Raw genomic sequence first — 23,765 nt, 5'->3', positions numbered from 1 at the left:
CCCCACTGATCACAGAGCTGGACATGGGGCTCGATCCTAAGACCCTGAGCCAAAAGCAAGAGTCAGACACTTAACCAACTAAGCCACCCAGGTGCCCCACACTGAGATTCTTTAACTTGTTAGCTTATGTCTTTCCCCAAATTTGGGACATTTTTAGCCATTTTACCTTCAAATTTTTCTGTACCATTACCTTTTTTCCCCCCACCTTCTGGGCTGGGACTCCAACCACATGAATTTTCAACTTGTTGATGTCCCATGGTATCCTAAGATGCTGTTCATTTTTCCCCCGATAAAAGCATATATTTACAAATATAAAATACTGTATTATTTCTATTGATCTATCTTCAAATTCACAGATCTTTTTCCTCTGTTATCTCTTTTCTGTCACTAAGCCCATTGCAATGAATTTATTACTTTCTGATGCCATCTTTTCAGTTCTAAAATTTCCATCAGGTTGTTTTGCATAGTTTCTATTTTTCTGCTGATAATTTCTATCTTGTTCATTTCAAGAGTGAAGAATTTTTATAATAGCTACTGTAAGTCTGTCTCATAATTCCACCATTGAGTCATTTCAGGGTTAGCACCTATTATGGTCTTTTCCCTTGAGTATCATTCAGAATTTCCTGGCTCTTTTACATTGAGAAAATTTGGATTGTATCCTGGCCTTTTGGATAACATGTTATGAGACTGAATCCTGCTTAAATTCTCTGGAAAAAATGTTGATATTTTTATTTATTTTATGTACAATTAACCCAGGTAGGTTCAGATTGAAAATTCTGTCTCAACTTTGGTGGCTTTATGCCAGTTTGGGTTTCAAAGCCTTTGCTAGGCTAATTGGGTCTGCCTGTCATATAGGTAACTCTGGGTTTCTCCAGGACCTGGGTAGTGTTGATTTCATAGTTAAGTACTCCAAACCTTTGCCATGCTTCTTCAGGTCTATTCCATCCATACACACCTTGGAGCATGCCCATGACTTATATTAGTCCATACACAGAGGGAGTATGGCCTTTTTCCCAGCTCTCTCCTCTCAGAGATTTCCTCCCACTCTCTGGAGGCTCCTTTGCCATGTTCCTCTGCCTGAAAGGTGGGGCTATCTCAGAGTTTTAGCCTCCCACACCATCGTGCAACTCTCTGTGACAAAGGCCATTTCGGGTCATTGTCCAAGTTTTAGGTCCCATCTCCTTTCTGTCTGCTATCACTTCCTGGGGCTCTTGCAATAGTTACTTTTGCATTCTGTCCAGTTTTTTAGTTGTAAACAGAAGGAGGTCAAAGTTGAATGACATCATCTTGGCTGGCACTGCTGCCCTTCCTTCTCAGCAATTTTTACTTTGCAAAATTTCACTCATCTCTCCAAAGCTCCATCAAAACACCATCTCCTTCCAGAAGCCATCCTTTTTCTCCTAGCTAGAAAAACTTTTCCTTTTCCTCTATATTAGGGAAGAATCAGATTTGGCAATATTGAGACTCAAAGCCAAATCTTTTTATGAACATCTCTGTTCAAAGGTCCAGGTTTGAGGACACAGCAGAGATGAAATTGAACCCAAACAAGAAGCCTTGTGGTGATTAGGAGAAGAGATTTCACCTAAAACGCAGCTTTGCTAATTGCTTGATGTGTGACTTTAGGTAGGTCACTTAATTCTAGGTACCTCAGTTTCCTTATCTATGGAATGGAAATAATAACATCACAAAGAACTGTTGTGAAGATTCATTGGGTCAATAGTCAGAAGGCATCTAGAATAATGCCATGTTGGAGATGTAGGAGGTTATCACTCTCTCACAGGTTCCCATGACTTTGCCTGGCAGATGAGGCAAGCCTACACAGGGAATGAGGAAAAACAGATGGAGTGAGCTCACTCTCCACCTTGTACAATGTCCTGTAAGGGACTAGCATTTTCACTTCGGTAAATGGTTCAAAGAGCACAATTTATGTGTCTGGGTAGATCTTCTGAGAAGCCACATGAATGGAAGGATAACTGCATCAGTGGGTTAGAAGATCTGGCTTCCAGAACTGGGTCTCCTTTGGGTCTGGTTGTTCTGTTCGAAATCATGACCACACAGGGTAGAGATAAAATGTGAACTTTTTTTTAGACTGTTGCAGGGGAGCTTTTATGATTTTTGTTCCTTCTGTTGTTATCTGTAACCTCACCTTCTGCCACTCCCTCAGCCCTCACATTTCATCTGGACTAAATTAACTAGAGTACACCCATCCTACCTCACCATTTCCCACTCGCACCACTGCTGTCATCCTCAAGCTCAAATACCTCTCCCAACCCTCTTGTCAAATATGTTAAATGCTTCCTTTTCTATGCCAACTCTTCAAGGACTTCTGGGAGGCTTTCCCAGACTCTCCAGGACACTCCTTGGTTTGGCTCTCTACCCTTGTGTCCTAGAGCTCTCTGTACACATCTTGGTGGCACTTTCCAGTAGATGGTAATCACTTATTTTATAGGTCCTTCTCTCCTTAACTGCACCAGTGTTTATCAAAAATATGCACATTACAGGGGCTCCTGGGTGACTCAGTTGGTTAAGCAACTGCCTCCAACTCAGGCCATGATCCTGGATTCTTGGGATCCAGCCTTGCATGGGGCTCCCTGCTGCTTCTCCCTCTCGTGCTCCCCCTGCTTGTGCTTTTGCACTCTGTCTATGTCAAATAAATTTTAAAAATATGTATTTTACATTATTGGTCTCAAAAATCAACTCAGAGCATCACTACCAGCTTTCTTTTTTTTTTTTTTAAAGATGTATTTATTTATTCATGATAGAGAGAGAGAGGCAGAGACACAGGAGGAGGGAAAAGCAGGCTCCATGCTGGGAGCCCGACGCGGAACTCAATCTCGGGACTCCAGGATCGCACCCTGGGCCAAAGGCAGGCGCCAAACCGCTGAGCCACCCAGGGATCCCCACTACCAGCTTTCTAAAAATAGAATACACTGTGTCTGTGCACGCACACATGTGCATGTGTGTGTGTGAGAGAGGAAGTTCTACCTCTCTGGAGAACTCTTCCACATTGATACAGCCTCAATGCATTCTTAGTCAAAATTCCCAGTTATTTTGTAGACACTAACAAGCTAAGTCTAAAATTTATAAGGAAATACAAAGGACCTAGAATAGCAAAAGCAATATTAGAAGAACAAAGTTAAAGGACTTATATTAACAATTTATTATAAAACCAAAGTAATCAAGACACTGTGTAATTGGTGTAGGGACAAACAAGTAGATCAAGGAAAAAAACCACAAAATCCCTAAATAGGCCCACACATATACAGTATCAATTTTTTACAGCGGTACCAATGAAATTCAATGGAGAAAGAAAAATCTTCTTAATAAACTGTTCCAAAATGTCTGGATATCAACACAGGAAAAAAAAAAAAAATGACCTTTGACCTCTACTTCACTTTATCCATACAATTAATTTGAGAAGGATCTTAAACCTGTGTGTGAAAGTTCAAACGATAACACTTCTAGAAGCAAATATAGGAGAGTATCTTCATGAACTTGGAGCAGGCAAAGATGTCTTAGGACACAAAAGGCACTAACCAACCAGCGGAAAAACAATGGTTAAGTAGAAGTTCATCACATTTAAAATCCAATTTATTTGAAAGTGGCCCTGACAACTTAACCTCAGTTCATAACGTGAGAAAGACTGAAGAGGCCCAGAAACAACCGTCTCAGGACAACACATACCCAAGATGTGCCAAGGCCTCACGCAAGGGTAACAGAATCATATTTCACCAATGTGGTAGGCCCAGAGTTAAGCATTTAAGAGAACAAGATAAAGTCTTTGTCACAGGAAGATCAGAGTATCGCTAGGAGATAAGACTCACTCAGAGCACATAGCACTACTAAAAGATGTAATTCTGACCTGCAATCTAAAATAACTCAGGCAAAGAAGAGAGCAGGTTGGGTTGGAGTAGATACATTGAGGACACGAAATGGGGAACTGAGAAATCTGATTGCTTCTCCCCATCCCATTTTCATACATAAGAAAGCAGGACCACTGGCAGAGAGAAGGCCACATCACTGGTTTCCAACAGAGCCAAACTAGAACTCCAACTTCTTGGCTCCCTCTCAAATCCTCCTCTTAGCACTGTGTCATGCTGCTGACTTCAGTCTGGCCGGGCTTCCTGGAAGATGTAGGGGATTCACGTTGGTCCTTAAATGTGAGTATCTGAGATGATATCTGTGAAGCTCCCAGTACACTGCTCAGCATACAATATGTGTTCAGTAGAGAAGACGATTGTTAAGGTAGGTTGGACTTCCCAGGTGAGCAGTGACAAACCAGAGGCCCCACAGCCAACATTTCTAGAGCAAAGTGCATTTCACACCAACTTATTCCTACACCTTCCACCAGTTACTGCTGTTCAAGGAAAGCCAGTGAGGCTCTCTCTGGCTCTTGTCTAACTCACAAGGCATGAGGATTAAAGGAAATATTCATCCTTTCTGTAACACACCCAGAGTTCAGGTTTTTCCCATAACACAGGGAGGCTAACAAATTAGACATGAACATGCCACAGAACTATCCTCACCCCAAATCTTAGGCACAGGTTGATGGCACAGTTGGGAACTGGTGAGAGGCTGAAAGAAAGAGGATGCTTAGGGATAAGAAACAGCTGGGATGAGAGGACAGACAATGTCTCACAAGGTACAAGGGCAGCAGAAGCAAAGGGATGTCCTACGTGTTTTCCAAACAAACACTATGGTTTTCATTCATCCTCTGCCCATGCAGAAAATGGCATTTACCTTCCACTTGCCTTTCTTTTGCAAATCCACCTGTCATTGTCCTTCTAGCATGTACCTTCTAGCATCATGGGCAGATTTCTGCAAGTTCATCCATTAAGCCAACACACTTATGGAGTCCTATGCTGTTCAGGCCCCGGGCTAGGTAAGAAGGATACATGGGTGACTACGGCAGGTCTCTGCCTCCGGAGGGAGAAAGACTGGTACGAGAGAACCACAGTGGTCCAGTATGCCACCATAGAGAAAGGCCAGTCATCCAGTCCAGATGGTCCGGGGAGGCAGCCTCGGGGAGACACCTCATCTCCAACAGGAAGATGAGGACGAGCTGGAGAGACAGGAGGAGGGGATGGGTAGGCTGTGCTCTAGTGCCTCTTCCATTCTTTCTTTGCATTTCCAAAAGATTGTGCCCTTTATCTCTTCATTCAGACAAATATCATCGGAGCATAATGAAACACGTGATACCTTCCATACACCTGCCAGTTTCTTTTGATGCCAACTGGGAGGAGAAGCCACTAAATTACTAAGTATATGAAATATCACCCTCTCTCTGTGAAATTATGCACTTACTAACCTTCAAAACAAGATTTCACTAAAACCTGTCAACAGCTTCAGGGACACGAAAATGTTGCTTTGCTTCCCTCTTTGTTTCAGGATGGCCTCAAACCTACAACATAGAGACATACAAATACACCGTAACAAGAATGATCAAAACCTAAGAGCTCATTACAATAGAAGTGCTGCTTAGACCAGTGTAAAGGGACAAAGCTCTCCCTTCTGTAGAGTAGAAAATAAAAATTTTTAAAGACAATATTTTGGGTCGCCTGGGTGGTTCAGTCAGTTGGGTGTCTGCCTTTGGTTCAGGTTGTGATCCCAGGGTCCTGCGATCGAGCCTGTATAAGGTTCCTTGCTCAGTGGAGAGTCTGCTTCTCCCTCTGCCTGCTGCTCCCCCTGCTTGTCCTCTATGTCAAATAAATACGTAAAATCTTAAAAATAATAATAATAACAATGTTTCACTTTCGGCTCCCTTTGATGTGCAGCGCTCTGTGCTACACACCATCTCACTAAAACCCCCTAGCACCTTTGTGAGGCAGGTGTTATAATCCCATTTTACAGAAGAGGAAGCTCAAGAAGAGAAAGGTTAAGAGATTTGCACAAAGTAGCATCTAGGAAGTGTTGGGACTGAGATTCAGACCCACATTTATAAGCTTCATGGAGTACTAATTATGTGCCAAGCACTGTTCTTTCTACTTTTCAAGGATGAACACATTTCACCCTCCTGGAGACCTCACAAGGAGACTGCCGTTGTTCTCATTTTAGATGAAAAATGAGCCAACGAGAGACTAAATCACATGCCCACCACCACACATCTCTCTGCCTCCAAAGCCTGGGACAGATCCACATGCAATAGGAAATGTGGAAGGAAGTGGGAAAGTCATCCCTTTCATGCGGGCTGTGTTCAGTTCAGGATGGAGTTCTATTCTCCTTTTGTGCCACTGTGGGAAACTGAGGCTGAATTTCGGGGAGTGCTATGCCCAGACTTGAAGGCAGTGGGTATTGGGGCTTGGCCCTCACCATCAGGTAAGGAACTGTTGAACCACCCTTCCTCTAGGAAGGCACCCCAACACTGATGGTGGCCTCACCCATTCCTCTGGATGGTGACATCAGTGATGTCCCAAGAGGTATATGAGGAAGTAAGTACACACAAACACTTGGCATATCTTTACCTTTGTTAAGTTTAGCAAAACTTTGAATCTCGTGATTTTTGTGACAAAAACGGTGAGCTCGCATTAACACTTGATGCTGGGAAAGTGGAAGTATGTACTGTCTACCTTAAATTTATTATACAGTGCTGTATGTCAATTATATCTCAATAAAGCTGGCAGGGGTCAACAGCAGAAGCAATACATCAAGAAAATGAAAGCAAGATCTCAGAACAACCAACACATTTTAAAATGTTTGTAGCTTTCTGGCTTAGAATTCAAAGGCTGGGGTTTTTATTATAAAGAAATAATTTTAAGGACACCTAGAAGATTTAGGGACACCTTTTAGGGATGCAGCCAGTTAAGGGTCTGACTCTTGGTTTTGGCTCAGGTCATGATTTCAGAGTCCTGGGATCAAACCCCGCATCAGGATCCGCACTCAGTGTGAAATTCTCTCTCTCCCTCCCTCTTTACCCCTTCCTGCTTGTATTTGCACTCACTTTCTCTCAAATAAATAAATAAATCTTTAAAAATTAGTTTTTAATGTATAATTATAATTGCATATTGCTTATAAATACAATTATATTTAATTATATCCCATTTAAATGTAATTAAATTATGTTTAAAAGTAATTAAAGTAATTCATAAATATATTTATAAATCTTAGTGACCTGATTTTATAATCTAATTACAAAAGATAGAAAAGAAACCTAGGCATGAGGTCGTAGACTGGAGTATTAACCATGTCAATTTTGAAACCATCTAAACATCCATCCATAGAAACAAAGAAATTATATGTAGAATTCAGTGATATCCTCTGAGGCCATTAACATAGCACACACACTATAAAAATAGAAAAATGTTTATGGTAAAGGCAGAAACAAAATAAACTCCATCCACGCTAAAATTATAATTCTAGCAAAAACCTTTTTGCCCCCCACCACAAATGGAAAAATAGATGATTGCAAGAGAACGTTGTAAAATGAACACTAATGGGCCAGAATGCCAGGAATTTAAAGAGTTTATTGTTATTGCTATTGTGATGTTTGTGAATAAAACAAGAAAAACAAATTTAGAACCCACTTGGTTGCCCAAGGGGCAGGCACATGGTCCACCTAAGCCAGTTTCCCCTCCAGGAAACTATCATCTTCTAGGAAAGGGATAAAACTCAGACAAACTGTAGGCTCTCCTGCCTTAGCATAGGGAGGGCAAACATGTGTACTTGGCCCTTACAACCTGGCCCTGGCTGAGTTCTCTCTGCGAGTTATAACCTGAACCTTCACATATATAACAGGCTCACCACATAGTGAACGGGCTCCCTTAACTTCTGCTCTGACATTTGAAGACAAGCCTTCTCTTCACTCTCCTGTGATCCCTCAGCCACATCCTCAAAAGTCTAACAATGGTTAACAAAGTCTAACAATGGTTTGGAAACTAGCTACCCCTGCTCTGTCCCCAGACACCCCGCCCCTTGTCCACTGCACACAGTAGTATCAACACCAGCAGCAAGTCACACCCTCGGGGGTAATATCACAACCTCAAGGCCATTGCTCATTTCCACCTATTCAATTCCACCATCCTTCCAGGCTCAGATCAAGCACAGGGGAAGAGGAGGGACAGACCTGGGTCACAAACCAGCTCTCACTTTCCAGCTTTGTGATCTCAGGCAAGTTACGTAACCTCTCTGGTCTTCATTTCCTAAGCCATTAGGCAATATGATAATAAATGCTTCATGTAATGGTTGAAATATATAAAATCCATACAACCCAACTTCACCTGGTACAGGAGTCACTAGCCACAGGCGGCCATGGAGCCCTAGCAGTGTGACTAATCCATACTGAGATACTTTATAAATTTAAATTACACAGAAAAACAGAATGTAAGAATGTTGGACTGATAACTTTAATGTCAATTGCATAATAAAATAATATTTTGTAGATACTGGGTTAAATAAAATATATTAAAATCAACCATCTTTTTTTTAAATGGTTAACTTTTTTTGTTTTTAAGATTTTATTATCTATTTGACAGAGACAGAGCACAGAAGGAGGAACAGCAGAAGGAGAGGGAGAAACAGACTCCATGCCAAGCAGGGAACTCAACATGGGGCTCGATCCCGAGACCCTGGGATTATGACCTGAGCTGAAGGCAGACGCTTAACCAACTGAGCTACCCAGGTGCCCCTTAACTCCATCTTCTATTTTTACTTTTGTAATGTGACTATTATCAAATTTAAAATTATAAACACAGCCCGAGCTTGTGTCTTGCTTTCTATTTCCACTGAACACTGTTCGATGTTTGTGCTCTCCCTACTTCTCCCTCCCCACTCACTGGCCACATAGAAGCTCACACCTGGCTCACACCTGTATCAAGTCATTAATTACATCTGTGGTTCCAGGTGGAGTCCTTTCTCCTCCTCAGGTCCCAGGTTACCAACCTGAGACAAGTGACAAAAAGGAGAAAGGAAACTAACCTTAGTATCAGAAAACTGCACTGCGGTCCTAGCTCTACCATCACTAATTAAGTAGCCCTTAGCATGCCATTTCACTCCACTGAGCCACAGTTTTGTCATTTACAAAACAGAGGGTAATGATATCATGTTCATGGCATGAGAGATTGCAGGTGGAAGGTGCTCGATAAACTGTCAAGGACTGTAGAGGTAAAGATTAAGTAGTATGATTTGCACAGCAGCAAGGAGGTGGGGTGGCCATACCCACCTCCTCTGATATTCTCTGCCTTCCATCTTATACTATTACTTACCTATTTTCCACATCTCCTGTCTCTAAAAACAAGTATCCCCAAGAACACACCTCCTCCTCCTCACAAGTCCCCCAACATAACCAACGCAGAGTGCTACAGGCAGACCCCTCAAACCTCCACACAAATGGGGTGTGCCCTTATGTACCAGGCATTAAGCTTAGTGGTAGGGGGGGTCTGGCAAGAAACCTGACAACACAGCATGGGACGTGCTTGTAACAGAGGAACTGAATACATGTAAGTGCACCAGGGGCCAAGAGCAGCATGCTCCCTACCTGGGAGAAGCAGAGAAGTGTGGTGGCAGGGAGAGGTAGGCAACGGCCAACAGGAAGGACTCTGACATGCACAAAACAGAACAGTATGAAAGCCTGAATGAGCATGGAATGCTGCGGCCCTCAATCCAAGGTAAACACTGGCATGTGATGTACAACGGGCCACCTAACAATATAAATCTTATCACGAGAGGTCCCTGGTTGAAAGGTCCTTCCTGCAGACGGAACATGACTGCCTTTCTGACTTTGCTACTTCAGCTTCTCCTAGCTCACCCTGCAGTCCACTTAGGGACATGTGCAAAACCTGCCATTATGAGCTGAACTACCACCTGTGGTAACTGCATTAACTGCAGCGTTGTGCACAGAGCCTTATGGGAGCAAAAGCCCCTGTCTCAAAACATCCTGTTCCTATTTTTAGCCAGGAAATACCTCCTCACCATCTATGCTCCATCTACCTCCTCCCAAGGCCAACAGGCGTGAGAAGCACAAACTTACCCCATCATGTGCGTGGCTGGGTGGGCTTCTCTACGTGCTCAAGTGTTTCTTCCTGGTTCCCAAATAGGATCCAGATTATTTCTAGGAAAGTTAGGCAGCAAGCTCTATCAAAAAACACAGTGTTCCACTTGCATGGTCCAGTTAAAGCAAACACAGAAGGCTTCTTGGCTGAAGATCTAAAGGTGAAATTTCTGAAGCTGAACTTGTCCTTCAGCTTGGTCTTCAAACATATAAAGAAGTAAAATAATCTCAAATGATCATATTTTTGTTTAAGAATGAAAAGATGAAAGATCAGGAAGTGGGTGATTCTAAGAGGGAGGGTTGAGCAGTGAGAGCAGATAAGCACCGTGAAGGGGAGGCATCTGTGTCCACCTCTGCTTATATGGAGAATAAAGCCATGCCTTACCAATGGCTAGCTACAAAATCAGTACCAGGGCCGAAAATCCTCCTCCCTTGGGAAACTACTGATTACAAGCATTCTAAGAATTCTAAAAGTCAGATCAACCTATGACAACGTAAGGACTGTAATTGAATCCTGATTGGAAAAAACAGCCTTTTTTTTTTTTTTTTTTTTTTTCTTCACAGTAATCTCTCCAGGGACACCTGGGTGGCTCAGTGGCTGAGCATCTCCCTTCGGCTTAAGTCATGATCCTGGGGTTCTGGGATCAAGTCCTGCATCAGGTTTCCCGCAGGGAGCCTGCTTCTCCCTCTGCCTATGTCTGTGCCTCTCTCTGTCTCTCACAAGTGAATGAAATATTTTAAAAATTAATTAATAAAATAAAATAATCTCTACAGCTAATATGGGGCTCAAACTCATGACCCTGAAATCAAGAGTCCCAGTCTCTACCAACTGAGCCAGCCAGATGCCCTCCAAAAGTCCCTAGGATCTTTTAAACATACACTGAAACATTTATGTATACAGACAAAAATGAAAAAATAAGTGGCTGTATGAGAAGTCAGGCAAAATAAGATCTCATCTGGTATGGATAAGCACGTGCAGTAAAGGAAAGTTGAATGAAAAGTCCTCCTACCTTAAATCACCCATAGAATAGAACACAGTCTGCTACAGAACACACAGTCTGATACAGCCCCGAATGCTCACACAAAAGTTCCTTCCATGAACCCAACTCTGCTGGGTTCTCATCCTGCCCTGGAGCAGATTACAATCTTTCCTCTGGGTAACAGAAGAAATAATTATCTTGACTTTAGCTCCAGGTAGCACAAAAGACACAAATGCTGGGATCAGACCCTGCGAGAAGATGCTCAGCCTAACAGAGCCGGAGAGGAAGTTAGAGTCGCGCTCCCGACCCTGCCCTTGTGCCGGCCGGACCGGAATATGACTGAGTGGCTATCAGAATGGTGGGCACTATTTCAATTATTCTTTCTTCTTGAATCCCTCCCCCTACCGCCTTTTTATGAATGTGCTAAGTGGATGGAGTTAATGACATGCCAGTCTCCATGCTGTATGTCACTTCTCTGAGGCTGCCGCCAGCATTAGAACTGCTACTGGGGAGAAGATAATCACATCTGAACACACAGAAAGATACAGACAGTAGGGAGCCATGCAGTGTTTGGGTGACGCAGACAGTCCCTGGTGAGGCAGCAGCAGGGCAAGCAGAGAGCCTAGCATTCCGTTATTGTGATTAGCATGTCACTATCATCCTCCTGAGCGTCCCTGAAGCCCTTAGTCTAGGTGCGGGGCTTTCCATTTAATCTTAAATCTTCTGAATAACTCTGTAGGTGGGTTATTTCACAGGTGAGGAAGCTGAAGCTCAGAGTGAGTGAGTGATTTCCCAAAGGCCACAGACAGCGAGAAGGGGACATAACCAAGATGCAAGTCTTGCTCCCCAGCCCAGCCCCTTCTAGCACAGTGCTACATGAGGCCTTTGAGCACAGTTACTTTAACTAGACCCCTTTATTTTCTAAAACACCTAAAAACGAAAAAACAAAAACAAAAGCAAAATCCTGTTGAGTCGTCCAACTGAAAAGTGGAGAAAACCCTACTCTGCGATCCACAGGATGACTTCTGCACATTTCCAGTCCCATTCTGTCTCACTTCTGATTTCTCTGGCTGCCATTATGATGGATCCACCTGACACACTTGAGAGAACAGAACAGGAAATAACTCTTCCGTTTGGAATGACAGATATTCAAGTGATCCCAGGATCCCATCCCCCACTCCCTCAAAATAAGATGTTCCTTAGGAGGATTTTTTTTCTTTAAACTTCAAATCCATTCGGTTGTCATGGCCACTTAATAGTGAGTCAGACTGGCCATTCACGGAAGTGAACTGACAAAGGGCATGCTCTGTCCTAAAGGCCAGCCAAGTGGTGACTTAGGCACCCCACAGGGAGTCTGACCCCAGAATAGATCCCTTTATGTACTTGCTACTGCAATTCCTCATGCAGGAGTTTATCAAGTGCCTACAAAGGGAAGTGCCCATCCCTGGCGAAGGGTTGTGGGGTACATGGACATTCAAGTCACCATCCCAGGCCATAGGTAGCTCCAGGCATTGTGGGGAGTGGGTAGGCAGCCAAACAGTCATCTGCTGCCACAGGAGCCTATCCTCTGCCATACCCAGATTAGAAGGAATGGGTGGTTTTGGAGGGGCTAGTAAAGGACTTGTCTCACAAGTACTGACCAGCAGTGAGAACCATCCAACAGAGAATAATAGTGGACTGTGGGTACTTTAAGGGCAAGGACCATGCCTAATTTGCCTCTGCATTTTCACAAAGTAGGCCCCAAATATTTGTTGTGGGGTTTTTTTCCGATCATGGTCAGGTACTATATTTACAATTTTAAAAGATACCGAAACTGTTCTCAGGTGCCAGAACAGAATCTAAAGGGTTCAGTTTGAGGAACAAGATTCCTGCCCTCAGAGTCAATTTGGCCATATCAGTGGTCAGCTGGAGATGAGGGAGATGATACCCACAGGCCTCTCAAAGGGTGGGAAGCACAGATACCCTAAAAGATTATGGGCAGGCCACCCTCTGTCCTCAGGAGGAAGGGGAGGTGGCTAGGGATGGAAGCCCCCTCTGGCTTCTATTATGAGTAAGAGGCCAAGCTCCGTGACTCAGTGGAATTCACTTCTTCCCATAAATTCAATGTCCCCCAGCCCTGGGAGCAGTGGAATCATGGGAACAAAGGCAGCAAGTTGAGTATGGATCATCACAGAAGGCCCAGAGCAGCTCATACCCCTGTCCAGTATGGGATGAGGCCATCAGGCAAGTAACTCCTGCTTCCAAGGGAGCCGGGTCACAAGAACACACATCTTCACAGGTGAGACCTGGGGAGGCCAGATGACATAATCCTTAAGTCTCTATCAGGGCACCCCAGAGAGGACTTGAAGGTTTTCTTTGACTTAGCATGTGGGAAGAACCAGTGGGTCTGATGTAAAGAGCCTGTTGAATATGAGGCAACTGAGAACAGAAGCCATGTCTCCCTGCTCCCCAGTCTGAGTTAGGAGCCCCCCCCCCCCATTGTGTCCCACAGCATCCCTCTCACAGTTTCTCTGTCCATCTCCTCCACTAGGGTGTGACCTTCTGGAGCACAGAAACCATTCCAGACTTTTCTACCACGCTGCTAGGTCCAGGCTGGGTCCTGGGCAATGACTTCTGCAGACTCTGAATGCAAGAACTGTGAATGATTTACCTATAGAAGAATCACACTCTGCCTAAGAGAAAAATAGAGGTCGGGCCTGACTGAAAAGCCAAATCAAAACAAGTCCAGGAGAGGGCAACTGACCGCATTCAACCTGCCTCCCCCGTATTATAAACTAACAGTTTCGATGGAAAGGTCTAGATCACACGAGAAAAAAAAGTCAGTTACCACCAGGTGCACGGGGTAGGAGCCTGGCATGAAGATTCATACCAAGACTGTGAAACTCTGCCCAGATATTTGCAGATGACGTAAAAGCAAGGGCGGAGAAGGTAGCGAGGCAGGCAACCATGACGGGCAGTGATGGAGAACTCGCTGGCTCAAGTACCTGAGTCAGCTGGTGCCAGATAAAGCCAGAACCTGGTCTGTATTATTAATTGGAATTTTTAGAGGAAAGGACTGGTTTAACAGAGAGGGACTTGGTTCTTCATTCCAGGTAGCCACTCACGGGGTAGTTGAACACAGCGGTCAATCCTGATGCCAATCAATACATCATCATAGGGGCGCCTGGGTGGTTCAGTGGGTTGGGCAGCTGACTCTTGATTTCAGCTCAGGTCATCATCTCGGGATCCTGGGGATCGAGCCCTGTGTTGGGTTCCATGCTCAGTGTGGAGTCTACTTAAGTAAGATTCTCTCTCTTCCTCTGCCCCTTCCCCCATCCACATATACTCTCTCTCTAGTAAATAAAAAAAATCTTTAAAAAACTACAGCATCATAAATACCAACACCACTGACTTAACATGAATTATGTGCCAGGTGCTACGTGAGGCAGTTTGTCTCTCTCCAATTATTGTAAAGTAAATGCAAGTCACCCACATTCATAGATGAATATCTTTATAGGAAGACCCTTGCCCAAGGTCATGCATCCAGCTAGATCAAGGCTAGAATTCAAACCCAACTCCAAAGCCCATGTTTAGAGCACACAGAGGAAAGATCACCCCTACAAGTAAGGGTAGGGAAGGGAAAGGTTTCCTGTGAAGAAATAAGGCTGGACCTGGAAGGAGGTGTAGGATGTGGACACCTAGAACAGTACTGGAAGGACATCCAGGAGATCCTGACGGTGCCTGAGATCCTATGTGAGAAGAACCCTGCCGTCATGCCACTATTTTTCCAATAGCAAATGCTACCTGATGAGCATTTGGGGATTCCAACTTTTATTCATCACAGAGAAAGTCGAATACGTACAGGAAGACTTCAGTCGTTAGCTCTTCATCAAAAGCTCAAGCATTCTGCACTACCGCTTCCTATCAAATCATCACCATTAGGAACATAGTGCACAGGGCCTAAATGTTCTCTGTGGCCTACCGCACACCATCACAATTAGAAATGACCTCAGTGGACAGTCAGGTTGGCCAACCTGCCCCCTGATGAACGAACTCCCCCCTCAATAGCAACAACAAATGCCTGGTCAGTGAGCACCTTCGTCCGTACCTGTAATAATGATAATAATGTAATAATGATAATCTCTTCTTCCAAGGCAGCCCAGCCACAGGTAGCCAAACATTAATTCTGAAAAACCTTTTACTTACATTGGACTGCAGTCCTCCCCGTACCCCTTACCTTCCACCTGCTTCTAATTCTACTCTCTAGAGGAAAACACATGTCTGTTCTTTTTTCCATAGGCCAATCCTTTAAGACCGTTACACTCCCCTAAACCTTCTCTTATTCAGGCTAAAGATTCCCCTTCTTTGAGCCATTCCTTCAATAACATGGCCTCTGAACTCTTCACCTTTCCACTTACTCATCTTTGGACTCATTCTCATTTGTTCACATCACTCTGACTAGAACTCAACAACTTCCAGGTGTGACCCAACTAGTATAGAACAGGAAGCTGACTATACCAATGCAAATGTTAAAAATTTCTGGTTAGTTTTTAGCAGTCTTATGCTAATGACTCTCAGTTGAGTACTACTGAAATCAAGCTCACTCGCCTTTTTTCCAAGCCCTCCTGTCTAGCCACACCCAGCTGGGCTGCCTTACTGGTACCTTCGGTATTTGGAGCTCACATTTATTCTGGTGCATTCTTTCTTTCACACTTAGTCCCTCTCTTAGCCTGTGGACCTTATTCAGAACTTTGACCCTGGCACATACAGCATTTGCTACCACAAATGATGGCTGGAAATCATCCATAAATCAGTGAGCCTTCTCTGTGTATTCGTATAAAGCACAAGTTAAGAGCTGAAGACAGGCATTATCTCCTGACACAAATGAGCATTCGTTAGTGATGATAATAGAAGCAGCACATCTGCGCCAACTGAAACACCATCCAATCCACATCTTCCATGTTGTTCCTCAGAAGGTAAACCCTCAGTTAATGAGGATACAAAGATGTCCACTGTCTGATAGAAGAGTTCTAAGTTAACGATCATAATAATCGGCGTATCTTTTGATATGACATCACACGTCTGCCCTTGAGGGGTAAGGATACTTGGGATGGTCTTTAAAATATAGACTATGGGACCAGACACAAGTTTCATGGTACAGACGCCACAAGGAGCAGCTAAACTAAGGCACAAGAGGTGGCACGGGACTGCCAACTGGGAAAGACATTATCATTTGCAATAAGATATTACGAATCGAGAGGAGCTATCATTTCCAATATGTGCCCCAAATTGAAAAGTCTCAAGTCATGGAACCCTATGCCTCATGTTCCAGAGTGAGGAGAAGCATGGGGATAGACTTAATAATTTGTAATGCCTTGAAGTATACAGTTATCATTTATCAAGTAGTACCACATGCTGTGCATGGACATAGGACATTTCAGTCATTGCCTGATGCTCATGGTTCATAATTATGCCTTTTTGAAAATTTAAATTCTATTTCTCTCTCCCTTGATTCTTCCCAGTCTCTAGACTTCCAATAGCACTTCTGCAAAAATATTTACGAGTTTTCTCAGGGCCCTAGTAATTCATTCAACCACCCCTCTGATAAATATTTCTCAACATTTTCCTGACAATAAGACTGGGCACTAGGAACTCTGGCTGACTTCAAACAGAAGTTTCTTGGTCTCTTTTTAGCCACAGGCTTCAATTTTCTTTCCCTGGGGCTTGTTCTAGCGTCTCTCCTCTTTGTTGGCTGTGAGACCTTGGGTAGGTTACAGAAAAGACTGATTCAATGCCCTTCACCTAATAAGGATAGATGAAAGGTGCACACAGGCCTAGCATAGCTCCAGGCACATCGGATACTTAATAAATATTAGAGATTTCTTCTCTCTTTCATTCTTTTCTATGCAGCCTGCCAAGCTGTCTCTTTTCAGAGAAGACAGGAGTAAAAGAGGAAGGAGTCCTCCTCTCTCCCAGGACATCTCTGAACTTTATGGCATTTGCCACCACCAGGGAATTAAGCCGACATGCTTTGCATATCACATTTTTAAAAGGAAGAAAAAGCAGACAGACTTTGGCTCTGGATATATTTCAAGTCATGGTTCTTTTCCTGACACTATTCTTTTTATAAAATCCACAGGAAGCAAACTCATAACATTAAAATCCAACTCCCAGGGCAGCCCAGGTGGCTTAGCAGTTTAGCGCCACCTTCAGTCCAGAGCCTGATCCTGGAGACCAGGGATGGAGTCCCACATCGGGCTCCCTGCATGGAGCCTGCTTCTCCCTCTGCCTTTGTCTCTGCCTCTCTCTCTCTCTCTCTCTCTCTCTCTCTCTCTGTCTCATGAAAAAAAATCTTTTTTAAAAAATAATAAATAAATAAATAAAATCAACTCCCAGAGAGGTGGTACAACTTGGTATGAGAGGAAGCTGGCTCAATGCCAGGCTCTGCCCAACAGTCAAGAGATCTGCCACCCTTAGCCAACCCTTTTGTTCCTCTTATTTCCCTGGAATTACTATCAGAGTTGGCCTGAATGTATGTATCCACCTCCCCTGCAACACTGGAATTCATATGTTGAAATCATAACCCCCAGAGGCAAAGGTATTAGGAGGTGATGAGGTCCTGAGGGTGAAGTCTTCATGAATGGGATTGGTATTCTTATAAAAGAGGCCCCAAGAGCCCCACTGTCCCCTCTGATGCATGAGGACACAGAGAGAAGGCACCAGCTCCCAACCAGGAAGTGAGCGCTCACTGGAATGTCACGGTGCTGGCGCCTTGAGCTCAGACTTCCTGTCTCCAGGAACTGGGAAAAATAAATTTCTGTTGTTTAAGCTGGTATTTTGTTATAGCAGCCTGAATGGACAAAGACCCACCATATCCTTCACATCCATGTAAAACTGTTAACTTGTCATTCTAGTTACTCAACTGAGTCACCTGAAGATTTACCTCTTAAAAACACAGCCCCTGTGCAGTAAAGGAACCCAAAGTATAACCAAAGAGTGGGCTGCTCGAAGTGCTAAGACCTGTGTAGCTTAGAGGAGAGAAATGCCATGAACCAACACTCAGTGGGACACTCCTGTTATTTTGTTGTTGCTGTGGACACAGTGACTGGTCAGGAAGGTCTATAGTTGTTTCTACTGTATTCAAAAACTATTTACTATGGACCCACTGTGGGCCAGGCAGGGTGCTGGGGGTGGGGCTCAGATTGAGTAGCGGCTCTCTGGCAGGGACAAGATATAATCTGGACCATGTTCTTTCAGTCTGGTTGGTATTAGCTTACTGTGTGTCACTTCCCCACCCACACCCAAAAGACTGGTTTTTAGAGCTAAAAACAAGTCCTTCAAACAAATCACTTCCTCATGCCACCACCTAATCTCGCCTTCCCCATCACAGGGCTTCTTGAGTTACTTACGCTTCCCCACTTTCTACTTGTTCCTCAAATAATTGAAGTTGGCACAGATCATCCAACTAAGGTTGCATTTCTAATCGCAAAATCTGAAGATCCCTCTCCAGGCCTTGTGAGGCCTCTCTGGGTCTCCTTCTTCAAACTCCCTCCTATTAAAGTCTAACAGGAGGGACACCTGGGTGGCTCAGTGGTTGAGCGTCTGCCTTTGGCTCCTCCCTCTATGTCTCTGCCTCTTTCTGTGTGGCTCTCATAAAAAAATAAAATCTTTAAAACTATAAAATAATAAAATAAAGTCTAACAAGCATACTTCCCGTTTCCCTCCTCCCTTTCCATCTCTGTATCCTCTGGTGGCCAGCTTCCAGAGCAGCCCTGACATCACCAGGGAAGCCAGCCTCAGCAAGAGCTCCGCTCACTCCCTACTGCCTTACACAGAGGCAGGTCCTGCATCCCTGTGGGCCACCCCCATTCTGGCATCTCCCTCAGACACCAGACCACATCTTTTTAAAAATATTTTTCAACTGAACACCTGTCCAGAATCTTTGGACTCTACACGGACTCATTTTCTTAAATGCACAAGCCACGATGTCCTCAGCAAAAATCTTAGTGCTTAGGACACAAGAGTGAATAAACCAGATGAAGATCACTGCCCTTAAGAGGGCAGAGTGAAACACTAAAAAACCCATAAATGTAATAAATTATTTAGTTTCTCAGAGGATACTAAGTGCTATGGGAAACAAAGTAGAGCAGAGCAGGGAAGGGGAGGATCAGAAGTGCTGGGATGAGGCAAGTTTCCAGGTTTAAAAGGTCAGAAGAAGCCTCACTGAGAAGAGAACATTCCAGCAAATTATAGCTAGTGAAGGAGTAAGCCCCACAATATCTCAGGAAGAGCATTTGAGACAGAGGCCCGAGGCAGGAGTGCCTGGGTGTGTACAGGCCAGAAGGCAAGGTACAAGCAAAGGGGACAGACAAAGGGGATCCCAGAGGGACAGAGACAACTGGGTGGGGGTGGAAGAGATGAGCTAGTACCTTACAGCTCATGGTAAGGACTCTGGCTGTTATTCTGAGTAAAAGTAAGAGCCACTGCAAGGGTTTGGCAAAAGAACAATGTGGTTAGACTCAATGTTGCCAGGATTGCTCAGGCTGCCATGTCGGGACAGGGAGAGGGGTCAAGGGTAAAATCAGGCAGAGCATCAGGAGATCACTGGAGAGATCCCAGTGCCAGATGCCTACAGCCTGGAGTGGGAAGTTGCAGTGGGGGGTGGTGAGAAGGAATGTGTTTCAGGTGTGCTTTGAAACTCAAGTTCGATGGCTTGGGTGCGGGTGTGAGAGAAAAGTCAAGGGTGATTCCAAGGTTTGGGGCCAAAGCAGCCAGAATGATGGTGCTACTCTGAGGAGAAAAGGGGAGAGAAGTGAAGAGCAGAAGTTCAGTTGGGGTTCAGTCTGAGTTTGAGATCAGACTGTCAAGTGGCGTGTAAATAGGCAGCCTGATGGCAAGTCAAAGGTCTGGAGAAAAGTCCAGGCTGGAGGTGTAAATGTGGGAGCTATGGGCAGTGAAGGCCTCTGGAGGCTCTGGAGCAGTTGGTCGAGTCGTCCTAGGGTGTTTGCTCTGAAGCAAGAGTTCCTGGGTTTAAACCTGATTCTAGTACTTTTCAGCTGTGTGATCTTAAATGAGCTCAAATGCTCTGAGGATGTCTCCTCCTCTGTAAAATGGGAAAAATGAAAGTATCTACCTCATTGGGGTTTTATGGATGAAAAACAAGCAATTCATGTTAACTACCCCACACACAGTAATCGACACACAATAAATGTTGGCAGTTAAAACTCTCACTGTCCCTCTCTCCAGCTCTTACTGTCTTGCTAAGTCTAGTATCTTCGACTTTTCCTTCTTTCTTACCCCATAGTCAACCCATTCCTCTCCCCAAGTGCTCCTGGATCACGTGTTCATCCTGCTACCTCACTGCCCCTAGAATGAGCCCTTAAACGGTACTGAATCTAAGTAAGAAACAAAGTTCTATTTCTATTCTTAAAACATTTCTTAAATCTGTCTCCATCTCTCTTTTCTCATTTCTCATCTGAGCTCCCAAGAAATTTTACTAAACTTCAATTATAGCTCAAAATATAATTTTAATTTGCGTGCATGTCTCTCTTCCCTTAAAACCATAAGCATTTCAACCACCAAGTCATAATTAGCTCCATATCCCTAGTGCCTTGTGTCCAGTGCACAGACCGTGGTAAGTGTCCATCAGTTGATCAAATGACAAAAAACAATTTTATTGGCCACTCTTACCTGCTAAACACAGAAATTAAAATAAAATCACCACCACTTCCACATAAACTACAGTCCCTGCCTGTAAGGAGTTTTGAGAGGTAAACTTGGTACACCTGAGGCAGAAAATAAAACAGCTGAATAAATGGAATGAGACCACTATAATGAAAGGGCAAGCTGTACAATACTGACTTTAAAAAAAGAAAAAGAAAGAAAGAAAGAAAGAAAGAAAGAAAGAAAGAAAGAAAGAAAGAAAGAAAGAAAGAAAGAAAGAAAGAAAGAAAGAAAGAAAGAAAGAAAATACTGACTTTACATAAGGAACTCCAAGAAAAAGATACCATCTTGGCTAGATTAGAAATGAAGATAGACAGTAGTATTGGAATGGCTGGCTATGGCCTGAAGCCTTCAAAAAGGAATGATGGGAGCAAGGTTTTTAAACAGAAGGTGGGGACGGGAGGCTGGCCAGTGGGGCTTCGTCAGGGGTCAGAGAGATAATAGGAGAACAAAGTGGCAGTGTGTGAGAGCACTAACCTCAAGATGGAAGTCAAAGAAGCTGCTGGGAAAAAAGACGGCCAATAGGCAGTCAAAAAGGGGAGTGTGGTGGAGGACCCTCCATCTTGACATGAGTATGTACGTGATGTAGAGCCAAAAAGTAAAATCTGTTCAAGGAAAACAGCTTGAGTTGAAGAAAGCACTCAAATTCCCTCACCTTTCTTGGGGGATTTTTGTTTCTCTAACACATCTATAGATGTGTTATAGTATATAGTATAGTATATAGATCTATATACTAGAAGAAGCCATCTCCTGGTGTTTGGCAGACAAACTTGGGGGCTCAGATGGTCTCCTTATTCAAGTTAATACACACAGGTATCCTTTGGTTTCAAGCTCCAGGTTGATTTTTTTTTAAAAGATTTTATTTATTTGAGAGAGAGAGAAGCAGACTCCCTGCTGAACAGAGAGCCTGACTCAGGGCCCAATCCCAGGACTCCAAGATCACAACCCAAGCCAAAGGCAGTTGCTCAACCAACTGAGCCACCCAGGTACTCCACTGCAGACTGATTAAATGATGCACAACTCATGCTCTCTTGCTCTCATTTCATCTTCCAGCTGACATCCCTCATGAGAAGTCAGTTTCTGGCCCTCAACATCCTTGCCTCAGAGCCCACCAAGGTGTAGACACATACTCTCCAACAAGCTTGGCAGGGATGGAGTCTTCCTGAGGGTCACAAGGGACTGGAAATCTTGCTGTGCTGCCATCACCAAGACATGACTAGAGGAAGATCATGGTTATCCACATTCACAAACATTAGGGATAACTTCAAACATGAATGTAGGAGTCAGTTATCCTTTTGATGCATTCTGAATGTAGCTTTGTGCTCTATCACCAGTTTGGGGAACCTATCCCTAACTTTCCTCCTCATCGAGAGAAGCAAAACTTATCATTCCAATGAGACAAAATGTTATAAGCATAATAAGTTCTAATTTGTGCATCACACATAGGTCTGAAGCCCCAGCCCATTTCTTACTAGCTCTGTCACCTAGGGCAACTGGGCTGAATTCTCTGAGCCTTGTTTATTCAACTGTAAAAGAGCGATAGTGTTACCTATATCACAAGGCTGCTGCAAGGATTAAATAAGAGTAGATAATATAAAGCACCAACACACAACCAGGGTGTAAAGTGGCAGCACTTATCATGGATCTTAGAAATGAAAGTATCCACAGCAATTATTTGGTAGGTTTCCATCAGCTTTCAAGCAAGGTCGTTTAGATGCTCTTGATCTGTAGGAAAGCCATCACCAAATTTTGTCATCAAGACTGAGGTTGAAAACGGGATAGAGGTCAAGCTTTTCTCCAGGCTCTGAAAGGACAATATTCCCTATGTTCTATAATTTATATGCCCATAAGATGGGCCTTAAGAACTTAAAAAATAAAGGCAAGACCCAGACATACGAGAAGAGCGAGACATTGGCTCACCACCAATCCCCAAGGAAAATGTGTCCTCATGGCCAGGGAATGAGAGTCTGGAGACTCAGAAGCTACAGAGGAAAGTGCAGTACAGGCTTCCTGAGACACAAAGCAGGGAGTGATGGCCCTGAAATACCTACTCACCATCTCTGCCATGCCTACCTTCCGGCTTTCCCTGCCGGAGTTGGGATCCCTCCAGACTGCGCATAGCTGCACCACTCCACCTCCACCGGAATATCAAAATGCCAAACCCATGAACAGCTCCTCAGTGCATGCATTCACGGGACAGACACTGACCGAGCACTGGGTCCTCTCGACCAGCACACCTGACACATGGTGTCACAGACTGCTTGATCACGAACAATAGGGACCTTTGTAGGCAGCTCATTCCACTGGCAGGTAGTTCTGAGTTTAGAGTTTCAGAATGCAGACTCCCTGATCCTGGATCTACTTCCCTTAACTTCTATCTTCAAGATCTAGTTGTAGGACTAATGAGCTTTTAAAAGATGAAACGCTTTTCACAGTAAGATGTCCTTTCAATCAGTTCAGGTCATAATACTCACAGCCAGTGTTTATTGAGGGCCAACCCAGTGCCACACTTTATAGGCAGGAACTTACAATACTATGTTTCCTAAACCTGTCCAATCCTGACATCATCCTGGGTACCTGTTACAGCCTCTGCTCCCCACGCCTGCCGCCTGCCCCCTGCCAATAAAGTGGGCTGAATCAAAATCTGATACAGAGCCTGGGAACTGCTCCTTCAGCAAGAGCCCCTGGCGATTCTTAGGATCATGCAGATTAGAGACTGGTGATGTAGTGGATCAGATGTAGGACACCTGAGTCCACTATCTGATTCTATCATTTACTCACAATGGGACCTTAGGCAGCTTGTGGAGCCTCTCTGAACCTCAAAGATCCGTGATTTCAGAAGGATAACAGCATGTATCTGCAGGGTATTCAGAGGAATAAATTAGATGTCTTAGTACACAACCTCTCCATAGTGGCATCATCACTTGTCCTAATGACCCTATAAAATTGCAACCCTCATAGACCTAGAGGGCATTATGCTAAGTGAAATAAGTCAGTTGGAGAAAGATCAATACCATACAACTTCACTCATATGAGGAATTTAAGAAACAGAACAAAACAAAAAAAGAAACAAACTAAGAAGCAGACTTTTAACCACAGAG

General features: G+C 44.0%; 1 protein-coding gene across 6 annotated transcripts in view; it reads right to left on the bottom strand.

Moving 5' to 3' along the window:
* ST6GAL1 (ST6 beta-galactoside alpha-2,6-sialyltransferase 1) overlaps nt 1-23,765 on the bottom strand; it is a 121,261-nt gene that overhangs the window by 54,705 nt on the left and 42,791 nt on the right. The window contains exon 1 of one of the 6 annotated variants that reach the window (XM_038583654.1): nt 9,962-10,099. The exons of the other annotated variants lie outside the window; for them this stretch is intronic. The gene's annotated coding sequence lies outside the window, so the exon portion shown is untranslated. Of the gene's footprint in view, nt 1-9,961; nt 10,100-23,765 lie in introns of those variants that run through there. 6 annotated transcript variants of the gene reach the window in all.

Source organism: Canis lupus, chromosome 34 (genome assembly GCF_011100685.1).
Source record: "Canis lupus familiaris isolate Mischka breed German Shepherd chromosome 34, alternate assembly UU_Cfam_GSD_1.0, whole genome shotgun sequence".
In the NCBI taxonomy this organism is placed as follows: Eukaryota; Metazoa; Chordata; class Mammalia; order Carnivora; family Canidae; genus Canis; species Canis lupus.
The sequence above is the reverse complement of the archived record's forward strand: the minus strand, read 5'-3'. Positions and strand labels throughout refer to the sequence as shown.